Raw genomic sequence first — 11702 nt, 5'->3', positions numbered from 1 at the left:
GTCCAGCCGGGCTCGTGGGACATCAACCCAGCTTCCTGAGTAATGACGCAGCTGCTGGTTACTGAGTCATTATGACGTGGGAACAAGTCTGTGCAGATCCCTCATGATACACATCACGGAGGCAATTCATTAGTCCATGCTGTCACCATCCCTCTCAGGACTGTCTTCCTGCACAATGTGAGCCCTGCCTGCCCCGACAGGGGCCACGCTGGACTCCCCACTGCTTATCCTTAGCACCCGCCTAGTGTCTGCTCCATTCAGTCCAAAATAAATCCACGATGGAGATGAATCAATGAATGGATAAATTAATATCCATGTTGGTGTTTGGAAATATATACACAGAACCTAGAGTCCAGGAGAGGAATTTGTGATGTTTGTGTTGGGCAGTATAGAACAGATAAGAACACTGGCTTTTGAATGTAATGTTCATTCATCCATCCATTTATTGCCTCGCTGATCAGATACAAAGTGAGAGCCATGATGCGCTGGGTGCTGTGCGGTGGGGGGAGGCCTCAGTGGTCTAGTGAAGGCCTGGCTCTCGGTCCTGGATTGGTCACGTCCTCACACTATGAGTTTACTGAACTGCTCTGCTCCTCCGTTTTCCTTTATAAAACGCTGAGAATAAAAACAGACAGTTATAGGGTTAGATGTAGCAACTGCACCTCTATTCAGTAGGTGACTCTAACACATGTCCACATAAATCCACACATCGCAGGACACTCGTCCCATCAAGTGGAAGCATCTATGTGCCTCCCCGAGGGCCTGGGCAGGCTTTGGCATGTCCTTGACTAGTTGAATGTGGCAGAAGTGACCATGCATGGCTCTTCTGAAGTTAGGAGAAGCCAAACAGGGCAACCACCAAGAGGGTTCGGGGGAGAGACAGAGAGACACATACACACACAGAGAGAGAGAGAGAGAGAAAGAGAGAGAGAGAGAGAGAGAGAGAGAGAGAGAGAGAAGAGGCCTGAGGATACCCAGGTGTCTAGTCCGTCCAGGTATGAGTTAAGACTCTTGTCTGGGGATGGCAAATAGGGAAGAAAATGGGAACAGGGAGGGTATTTTGGAAGATGAGTCTAGAATGGTAAATTGAAGTCAGATTTTTTGAAAAGCTTTGTATGTTGCATTCTGAAGGTGAAGAATGGTCTGTGGGAGGGACCCATGGATTGTGATACTTATCATAACAAGATGCTGACCTTAGGGGAAGTGGGCGTGGTGTATATAGGGACTCTTCAAGAAACATTTGGTTCACTATGGTAGAGAAATGTATTCATTCTACAGAAACCAAAAATTCTCTTATGGAGAAGCAGTCAAAGAGAAAGCAAAAAATAGAAGAAGCTCTGAGGTGTTTAAAGGACAGGATGGTTCACTGGTTGTGTTTTTGCCCAGGGAGATGTAAATGAAATTACCATTTGAAAAGAATCAAGACAAGGGAACAATGGCTTCCTGGTTCCATCTTGTAGAATTAGGGGCAGTGGCAGGATACAAGGTGTGGAGTGTCACTAAGTGATGCATGTGAGGAAGATGATCGCTCATGGTCAAAAACATGTGCATACTGTTTTATCTTAGTTATCCTACAATGGAACATCACCAAGCCCCTCATCTTCTGCCTCACATCATTCTTCCAAAAACACTTACAAAATGCGGTCAGACAACATTTCAGACATGGGCTTCTTATTAATGGTGAGATCAGAGTCTTTCCCTAGTGCCCAAAGATTACTCTGCTAAGACAGTGAGCTTCGCTCCCCTTTCTTCTGTGATAAATGACAACAAGAAAAAAATAATGTCAAGAGCTGAAGGGAAGAAGAATTTCCTAAGGCTGCGATCTCTGTGGCAACCAAGCCCCGGTAACCTATTAGGTATCAGGAGAACCATCCACATCAGGAAGTAACCTTTCCTCCCAGCGTTTGGCATTTGGCTCCACCTTCTGACCTTTGGATAATGTTACAGTGAGAGCTGATGTCAGCTACCATCACGGGTGTTTATTTTTACTTATTTCTTGCAGGAGAGAAAATGCCATTCCCTGTTTAGTCTGTCTGCTTCCCACCTGACAAGGAGGAAGTTGCCTCTCAACAAGACCGCAGAGAGTGATGTGCTGTGCGCTGCAGAAGGAACAGTGATTTTGCAAAACAACAGACACTCAGCTTCTCTGGCTCCTTGAATTATTGATAGCGGATTTGGAACAGGGCTAGTGAGTGATGCTTGTGCCTATTATGGCTCTTGGCTAGAGGAGTCGAAGGAGTGGTGCTGCCCAATTGGGTCCCCGACTTACTGGAGCCATCATGGAGGTACCACCTTGCTGGAAAGTCTTGGAGCCTGAGTCACTGTTGTCCACCTCTTGTCTAGGTTGGGAGGGCAGCCATGCAACGCCTTGCTTCCCTATCTGAGTTCTAAACCAAATGAGGAAAAGAAATCAGGGTGAGGTGGAAGTGTCAAGATGTACCATCACCTGATGAGTGGATCAAGGTGTGATACAGATACACAGTGGATCAGACGGGTAAACAGTAATCAGATAAGAGCATGCTGGTGCCTAAAACCTTTCAAATACTTCCTGCTGCCTTTGGGATGAAGTCCTCAATTGGATCCTGCATGTCTCAGCACCTGCCTCTCTTCTCATGCGCAGGTCATACTCCTCCTTGCTCAGCATCCTCTAGACACACGGTTTTCATGGGGGTTCCTGGGTAAAACCAGTCAGTTCCCATCCTAGAAATATGCCCCACCACCTCTTCTCTCTGGAGGCCCCATGTCCTGTTTTCTCTCACGCCTGGTTTCTTCTCACTCTCTGGTCTCTCTTTTCAAGGGCCACGGTGTCTAACAGAGGCTCATCACAAAGCCCCTGCTTACCAGGTATTGGCTTCCAAATCCCTGTCCTATTTTCTTTCTGGAACTTACACAATCTTTAGGTCTGTTCAGCAGTTAATTGTGTGGCTCCTTCAGTAGGATGTGCATTAAGGAGCCTGGGGAGGGTCTGTTTCATTTGCTTCTCCACCTCCCGCATCTCTCCCAGGACCTGGCCGTGGTGTGTGTTCAATAAAAACATATTGATTGATCAATGGAAAGAGCATGACCCTGGGCTTGGGCAGTTTACATCGGAATCTATATCCTGCCACTGGCCTGCCCACCATTTGGAGCAGCAAGTCTTTTTTTTCTACTTTGCTGTCTTCCTAAGGGAAACAATGAGGGACACTACTATGACATTCACAGAAGCATTATTCACAACAGACTAAATGTGGAAGCCAGCCAGTTGTCCACAGAGAGATGGATTAAGTAAGCATGGTAGAGCCACACAGTGGCTGGAATATTATTCAGCCTTGAAGAAGGAAGGCTACCTTGATACATACTACAATACAGTTGGGTCTTTAGAAAATTTTGCAAAGTGAGATAAGCCAGTAGCAAAAAAAGATAAATATTGCATGCTATGATTCTACCTCTGTGTGGTGTCCTAAGTAATTGAATTCATAGAGACAAAAAGGAAATGGTGGTTGCCAGAGTCTTGGGGCGGGGCAATGGGTGTTATTATTTGACAAGCACAGAGTTTTTACAGGATGAAATGTTACAGAGATTGATGGTGATGGTTATACAACAATGTAAGCATATCAATACCACTGAAGAGCACTCTTCGAAATGGTTGAGATAGGTCCGTTTTTATGTTTTTCATTCTTTATCACAGATTAAAAAATAGGATATTAAAATATAGGTAAGAGGGAAGGAGAAGTTTGTCTTATCACAAGAGAACCAGTAGAATAAAAATTGTCCTGGGGATCTTTGGCATCCAGAGAGGTAAATTTATGCAAACCCTACAAGGTAGGGGGTGATGTACATAGGATGTAAAGTCAGAAGAGTTAAGCATTCAGAGGGGGGTGATTAAAACCATTATGGCCAAGCGTATGGTATAAATTCACAATTAAATGTATGGAACAAATGTTAATAAAACAAATACAATGAATAAAAAATGAGAGCCTTTGACCTATTGATCCTTTTCAGTATCTTCTAAACCAAGATGCCAAGTCAACTTTGTAGAACTTATTACACATTTCAGAAGCTCATCACCCAGGAAACGAGAGAGAGAGAGAGAAACACATCCATAAACATTAAGTGTTGGCTAGGATTAGGATGCAGGGAAACTAGTTTCCCTAATCTTCTATTGGAAGAATAAAATCTAGATAGTAAGGAAAACAAGTTGCTATTTACCTGGTTATGTTGCTTTAGTCCACAGCATTTCAAGGCTTACGCACAAACATAGGTACATTGGCACCATCTGACAAAGGCAGGCGTTCACTCTATGTCCTCACTTCTCTCCTTTTTACCTGATTTGATCACATAGTCTAACATCACAATCACTCCCTTCCAGATGTCCTCAATGCTCTAGTGCAGGTGCTGATCACCTGCTTTGTGAATAAAGTTTTATTGGAACACAGACTGCTGCTCGGTGTTATTTCTGTCTGTGGTTGCCATGGTTGTTTTCCAGCTACAGTGGCAGAGTTCAGGGCTCACTACAGAGACACTCTGGCACACAAAACTAATAAATATTTATTTAAAAATATCTCCTTTTTTATAGAGAATATTTGTTGGCTCCTGACACCATTTCCTCCTAAAAAACTCAGCCTTATTAAGTAAAATCTGCCTCCTGTTTGTTTCTTTCAAGTAACACAATATGTCTGGAAGAAACATGTAAGACTCGTGCCTTGTCTCCCTTTGCATCTTGAAACATTGATCCCAACTGGCATTTTAGTATCAATCAGTTAACCTATTGGATTCACCTACATTTATTTTCTTTACCATTCTTCTAGATGAATATTTTATACTCTCTCCTCTCTTAAAAAGCCTCCTCCTGTAATCCCCATGCCACCTCAACCTGATTCCCTGTTTATATGAATAAATATAAGTAAATGAAAGAAATGATGGTCTTACCAGCCTCTACCCTTATCAGATCTGCCTTTACAACATGCATGTCAGTGAGCTAATGCTGCATAATAAGCAACATTTAGACTTTAAAAAGTGATCATTCATTATTTTTACAAGCCTGCAGGTCTACAGAGTGGTTTTGATTAGTTCATCTCTGCCCAGTCTTGCATATGTGGTCAGCCGGTGGCCAGCTTTGGTGGTCTGGGCTTGAACAGTTCAATTCCCCCTCACATTTCTCACATCCCACGAGCAGGGTAGCTGGACATGTTTGATATTACAGTGATAAGAAAGGAGAAATATATAAGCAGTTTTTCAGCCTCCTGTCTGCTTCCGTTTGGTACTATTCTTCTGGTCAAAATAAACCCAAAGTCAATGATAGCCTCGACGCTAGGAGGTATGAAAAAGTGAACCCACTAATACATCCATTCTTACTATATTACATAACTGGATTGTTTCTCACTGCAGGGTAGAGCTCACCATCACCCCAGAACTTGTCACAGTACACACAACCAGACCCGCTGATTCATCTCTGACCCTTTCAGTGCCCACATTCAACACAGCAGACAGAGCAACTCTATTAAATGGTAATTCACATCAGGTCACTCATACAATCTCCCCAGCTCCCGGAGGGCTCCCCTCCCACCGAGAGGAATAGCGAAGATGCTTAGATGCTTGTCTTAGCTTCCAGGGTCCCACATGACTCAGCCTCCCTGAAACTTCTCCAACCCCATTTTCCACACGGCTCCTTTGTCACCTGATCCAGGCAACACAGCCCACTTCCCTGCCTCGGACATTCCCAAGCCCTACTGAGTAAGGCTGTTATGCTCTGTTTTCTGCACAGAGCACAAAGTTTGGGACTCTAAGCAAGTGGTCACCTTATCGATGTGTTTCCTCTCGCTATGCGATATAAAATATCTACATTGTTCAACTCAACAATCCTCATCCTGAAGCAGAAAGTTGCTACGTCTGCTGCTTGGCATCTGCGGCTCCTTGCTGGAGTGGAATGCTCCCGTGGTGTGCTGTTTGCCCACAGTAGGAGTTGTGGCTACTTTGACCCCCTACCCAAACAATAAAGGAAGGGTGTGATGGATGGGGTAACCAGCTTCCTCATGCAAACTGTATAAAACCTTTCCATTACTGCAATTTGGGGCTCAGACTTTTTGGGAGCAATCCCATTGGGCCCGCCAGTGTGACAAATAAATCTCTCTCTCTCCAACTCTGAGTGCCGCCCAATTTCTCTGGGAAATTGCCATAACAATCCCCTTTCTCTGCTTTATTATCCCATGTCTGACACATGTACATTCACGTTGATTTTGTTGGTGCCTCAGCTCTGGAATGTAACCCCTATGAGGACACTACTCCACCTGCTTTCATGTTTTCCAAGAGTTTGGAACAACACATCAGACCGAATGGGCTCTCAATGAATAAATTTCAGATAAGCAAGTGAGGAATGAATGAAGAAACGAAAGGCACCAGAGGCAGCCCAGGGCACATTGACTGTAGAATGGACTGAATAAGAGCGCAGATTTTCCACTGAGATACCGTCAAGAGGGGACGGCATGAGCTGCCACCACACGTGCCTTCTGGGAGGAATCACATTATACAATGTTGAGCAAAAAAGTGAATTGGAAGAGATCTCTGGAAAAGACCCCTTAAAGTATCAGCTTGGATTAACTGAGATCGGGGCCCACAGGACCCCGCACTTCTAGGAATGAATCTCAGCCCTGGGGTCCATTTCTTGGGTGCATCCTGCCTAGTGGACCATGGGTTTGCAGGTCAGCACTGGGCCTGCCTGGGGATATGCAAGCGGCTGACTGAGCGCTCACTGTAAAGTTAGTCTGCGAATTAAAAGTAATATGTTTCCAAAGCTAAGCAGCACCAGGTTTGATCCTATCTTTTCTTTGGGAACATACATAAAAGGAAAATCAACAAACAAGGTCGGTAGAGAAGACAACAGGTCAAAAGCTAAAACCAAATAAAAGACCTTAATATCAAGCAGCGTCGGCAGGAGAAGCCTGTGTTCCTCTGAGTCATCTAATGGAACAGTCAACAAAATACCCAACTCCCTGTTTAAAAGCCACTTTAATAATATCCGCAGCATGAGCACACCGAGGCAAATGGGACAGTGCGTCCCGCACGCTCTGGAGTGTCCACAAAACATAGACTTTGGGGCAGAAAGACCTAGGTTAAAATCCTGCCACTGCAACTTCCTTACATCCTTAAACCAATCGTCTAAAGATTCTGAGCTTCGGTTTTCAGTCTTTCTTCTGCAAAGATGGAGGCATTAATATATATTTTAAAGATATCTGTAATGATCTATTATATAATTGTGTGTGTGTGTGTGTGTGCAGACATTCCACATACCTACTATAAAATTTGGCATTAAAAGTTGACTAATCGAATGAATAAATAAATGATTGAGAAAACTTAATAATCAAGTAGGGGAGACATGCAATTAATTCTAAGTCTGAGTTCCGATGTGATGAAGTTCTGGTGAACAGTGCAAATGACTGTGAGGGAAATAGGAAGGGTCACCTGGACGTGTGAATCAGGCCTGCACCCCAGTTCTTGTGTACATAAATAAATAAAATAAACCTTTAAAAAAAAATCCTCCTTCCTCCCTCCATTATTTCCTCCCTCCCTTTAATTTCAGAAAAACCATGTCCTCAGCAGGGTCAAGCAGAGCCAATGAATGCACATTTCTGCAGTAAACCACAGCCCGTGCCCACTAATGGGATAAATCATTAAAAGACTATAAGGAAATTCATGTCGAGTCAGGTAATGTTTTACTGCAAAATTCTGAGGAACAACTTTCAGCCTTTGGGACTTTGGATTTCAAAAATTTAAGTAGGAGACAGCCTGTGTGGGGCTGGAGAAAAGGCCCTGACCTCCAGAAAATGGACTTGGCTTTGTCTGTGATAAATATCTTACAAAACTTCTGAGGGCAAGAGGTCTGGCAGAGGCATTATTAGGACCATATGCCACTTACCACCTCTATAGAAACATTTCTCTCGCTTTAAATAAGCCCCGAGAGTTAGGAGGCCCTCTGGAGAAATCCAAGCTGTCACATACTAATTAGCACAAATAGCAATCCTCACGTGGCTGGATTATGTCTGAAAAATCATCCTTGACAGTGCACTTGCAAGCATCATAGCAAAGTGATGACAAATAAGTGTTTTCTCTCTCTAATGGCTTGCATTGCAAGATATTTCAAAAACAAGATCAACAGAATACCAATTTGTCTGACAAGGGAGAGAAAATGGGAGGTGTGTTTTTCTCTTTTTTTCTTGAGATGTCAAAGATTTAACTCAAATCTGTAGCTCTTTAGCTTGTTCTTAGTGTAATTCCAGAAGCACAGCTTAATGCTCTGGATCCTGCTGTGGTTAACATGATGGGAGCAGAAAGCATCTTCCCATCACACCCACTTCAAGAAGATCTCTTAATTTCTACTCACAGACCTTGGCCAGAAATTACAGGGTCCTGCCAGCCTCTGAGAGACATGCACGCCAAGACATTGGGCCATCTGAGCTTCAAATAGTGAGCACATTCCGGTGACAAGAGCAGGACATGTGTGGATGCCAAGAGCCCTTCATGAACGTGTGTGAAAGGCTCCATCTCACCAAGCCAGCCTCACAAGCACAGCCTCACGTGTCCTCCCACTTAGAGGGAGAACGGGGTCCTCTTGCCTCCAGGCTTCACCTGAGCGTCACGAGGGCTCTGTCCGTGTGGCTGAGAGCACGGGGGTCAGAGCTGGTTCCAAGCCACCACGCCTGCAGAAGGAAAGAGAAGGATGTCACAGAGGGAATAACGATGACTGGAATAACTCAGAAGGAGAAAGACAAACAATGATGGCTTCACTTCTCTGCGAAATAGAGAGAAACGAAACCGAGAGTCAGTTGAAATCCAACCAAATGCAAACCCTAGACATCTGACGATAGAATTAAGTCTCCCAGAGGGGGAGGGGAGAGGAAAAAGTCAGAGGGGGAGGTGCAGGACCACGGGGCCTTGGTGGTGGGTGTGGCGCAGTAACACACATTCGAGAGGTGGGATCCTGGACTTCCGAGTCACACACGGTGCTGTTAGCCAGCGCTGCCTCAATAAAACTAAAATCTAAAAAACAAAATTAAATGCATACTTTATAGTTATGAAATGATAATCATCACATATGCCACAAGTAAACATATTATGATTTAAAAATATGATTTAAACATATTCTGTATTAAAAATCATAATCTGTGGAACACCTAAAATTAGAGAAAGTAAAAGAAAAATTCAAGGTGGTGGTGAGCTGGATTTCTGGAGACCCAGCCAAATGGCAGGAGAAAATGTCAAGAAAAATGGGAAAGAGCAGAATTGGGCGCAAGCTGACCCAGGCATGCAACCCACTCCCTCGTGTTACCTACGTGATTGTGGATACTTCACTCAAACTTCCTGAGGTCGAAGCAGCAATCGCTCCACTTGAAAAATAAAGAAAATGGTGTCAACCTGCACACGTCGGGAGGATGGAACACAAAGCCAGCAGAGTGTCTGGCACACGCGATATGTTTGAGAGAAGCAGATGTTTTGCAGGTTGGCACCGCTGGTGGTGATGACAAAGGTACGTGGTGGTGAAGGTGACGACAGCGATGCTGTAAAGGTGTGGTGCCAGCCGGGTGCGTCACGCCCAGCCCTGGGACCTGGGAGGAGCACAGCTGCCTTGTTGCGGAACCTTGCGGTACTTGGCAATCCGCAGCCAGTGTCAAGCGATCAGACCCACTTGGGAGCATGACCGTTGACCGCACGAGTGGGGAATGCCCGCTCAGTGGGTGACCGAGCCCAACTCTCTGCCTCCAGTCTGTGCCCTAATCCTTCTGTGTTACCATGGAGACAGGGACAGCTTGGACAGACAAAATGCTGCCCGATAGAATTTATCTTCCAGAAAAGGAAAACAAGTGTTGACCAGAGGAGATACAGCTGGATCCTGAGAAATACAGAACGTCTCCTAGAAGTGTATCAAGAATTATGTATCAAGAACCACGATTCTCGTCCTGTGGGGAGGGGAGCCACAGAGTTGTTTACCCAGAGTGGTCTGAAAAATTCTCCTTAAGAAGCATTTTCCACATTGAAACGGAAATCATTGTAAGAGGAGATTGTAGGACTGAGAACACGGTAGAGGTTTGGTATCTTTCCGTAAGTGACAAGGACAGTGAATAGATGGTTTTAAGCAGGGATGTCATCATCTGTCGCTGCTTTGGGGGATTCTCCTGGTTGTTGAGTTTCAGGCGTTAAGCTCTGGAGAGTAGGGGGTGTGATATTGGGGGAACAGGAATAATAGCCCAGAAGCCCAGAAAAGCAGAGAGTGGCTCAAGGTCATGGTGAAATGGGCTGTGGCAGAATTTGGGTGGTCAATTTGAGGGATGTACTGAAACTACTTGCTGAGTTCAAATGCCTGGGGACAGAACCCTTCAAGTCTGCAATAAGCAATCAGCCTTCTGACCCTGGAAAATCCCAGGTCAGAAAATCCCATCTGACATCTGTCAGATGTCAGAAATCTCAGTGAAGCAAGTCTACAGCCCTTGAGGGACTCTCCATGGACTTCAGATGCACTCCCGAGTCCTTCTCTGGGCTTTGAATTCCTTTCACACCCTTGTCCCTAGCCACCTCCCCTCATACTCTCTCTCGTCCTCATGTTTCTCCCACACTTAAAATTAGTGCATTTTCATTTGAATTAGTAACTTTGGTCCTAAAGCAGCTGGTCCTTCCCATGGAATAGTCTAGAAAACATTTCCAGACCCCTCCATCTACCAATCCTCACCCATCCTCCAGATTTCACGTTAGATCTAATTTCCTTGGAAGCCTTTCCTGCTGCACACACTGGGGTTACCACAGGGGACACACTACTGAAGCCCCCTGCACTTGGCCATGATAAAGATGACTAGTAACCTCTCCTGAGGTTCTGCCGTGCGGTGACAGCTCGTGGACAGTTTACCTGGACTAAACACTTACTCCTCACAGCACCTTCTATAGTAGACAGCTGCACTATCTCCATTTTGCAAGCAGTCTCCTAGGCTTGCAGCATTTGAGCTACTGGGTTGGGCTAGTTGGCGGTGGGACGACGTCTGAGCAAGGCGGGCTGACCCAGAGCCTTGATTCTGAGCTGCTGGACTCTGACTGCCCGGGCCTGAGGGTTTTCTTCGCGTGTGTGATTATTTGTTCAGTGCCTGCTTCCGCTTAGGCTGAAGGGCTCATCAGGGTCAGGGACATGTCTGTTTGGTTTAGAAATATTGCTCAGCCTTTTAACTAAGGGCACCTGACATAGAGTCTGGGTTCAGGTGGCCACTTACAAAGAGTTATTAATGGGTCATTTTTAATTTAAATCCTATGCCTTGTGGGAACCATGTGGAAATCATTGGCTTTGGAGCTGGCTCGTCTCATGTGCCACCGTTGTGGCTCACAGAACACTGACAGGTCAGATTGGGGCCACACCTGTGGTGGTCACCCCGTTTGGACCCATGCGTTGATTCTCAGGAGAGGTGCCCTGGCTGAGTTGCATGTATGGGGTGTTCTCATAAGACCCAGACTGTAGCAACCGTATGTACCAGTGTAACCTAGAAAAGGGGGCTTTTGTGTTTCCTGCCCCACCTAAGGAAGAGTGTGGTGAGCAGACAGGGGAGGCAAAATGGTCTTGGTAGAGAAGACTTGAAGAAAGGAGCAAAGGCATGGGGAGAGGAAGCTGTGTTTCCTTCTCGGCCTTGGACTTGTACCAGGGACTTGGGGGACATGGCAGGTGACACTTGGAAGAGATGTGAGTGAAAGACCCA

General features: G+C 45.3%; 1 long non-coding RNA gene across 1 annotated transcript; it reads right to left on the bottom strand.

Annotated features, from left to right (window-relative positions):
* Nucleotides 1–600: 600 nt before the first annotated feature.
* On the bottom strand, nucleotides 601–4366 carry LOC129145385 (uncharacterized). The gene is made up of 3 exons (XR_008550916.1): nucleotides 4189–4366; nucleotides 2270–2387; nucleotides 601–615 (listed from the first exon to the last, which is right to left on the bottom strand). It is a non-coding gene; the product is annotated as an uncharacterized LOC129145385 (long non-coding RNA).
* Nucleotides 4367–11702: the final 7336 nt, after the last annotated feature.

Source organism: Talpa occidentalis, unplaced genomic scaffold (assembly GCF_014898055.3).
Source record: "Talpa occidentalis isolate TD23 unplaced genomic scaffold, MPIMG_talOcc4v2.1, whole genome shotgun sequence".
Taxonomy (NCBI): domain Eukaryota; kingdom Metazoa; phylum Chordata; class Mammalia; order Eulipotyphla; family Talpidae; genus Talpa; species Talpa occidentalis.
This window is presented reverse-complemented; position numbering and strand designations above follow the sequence as displayed.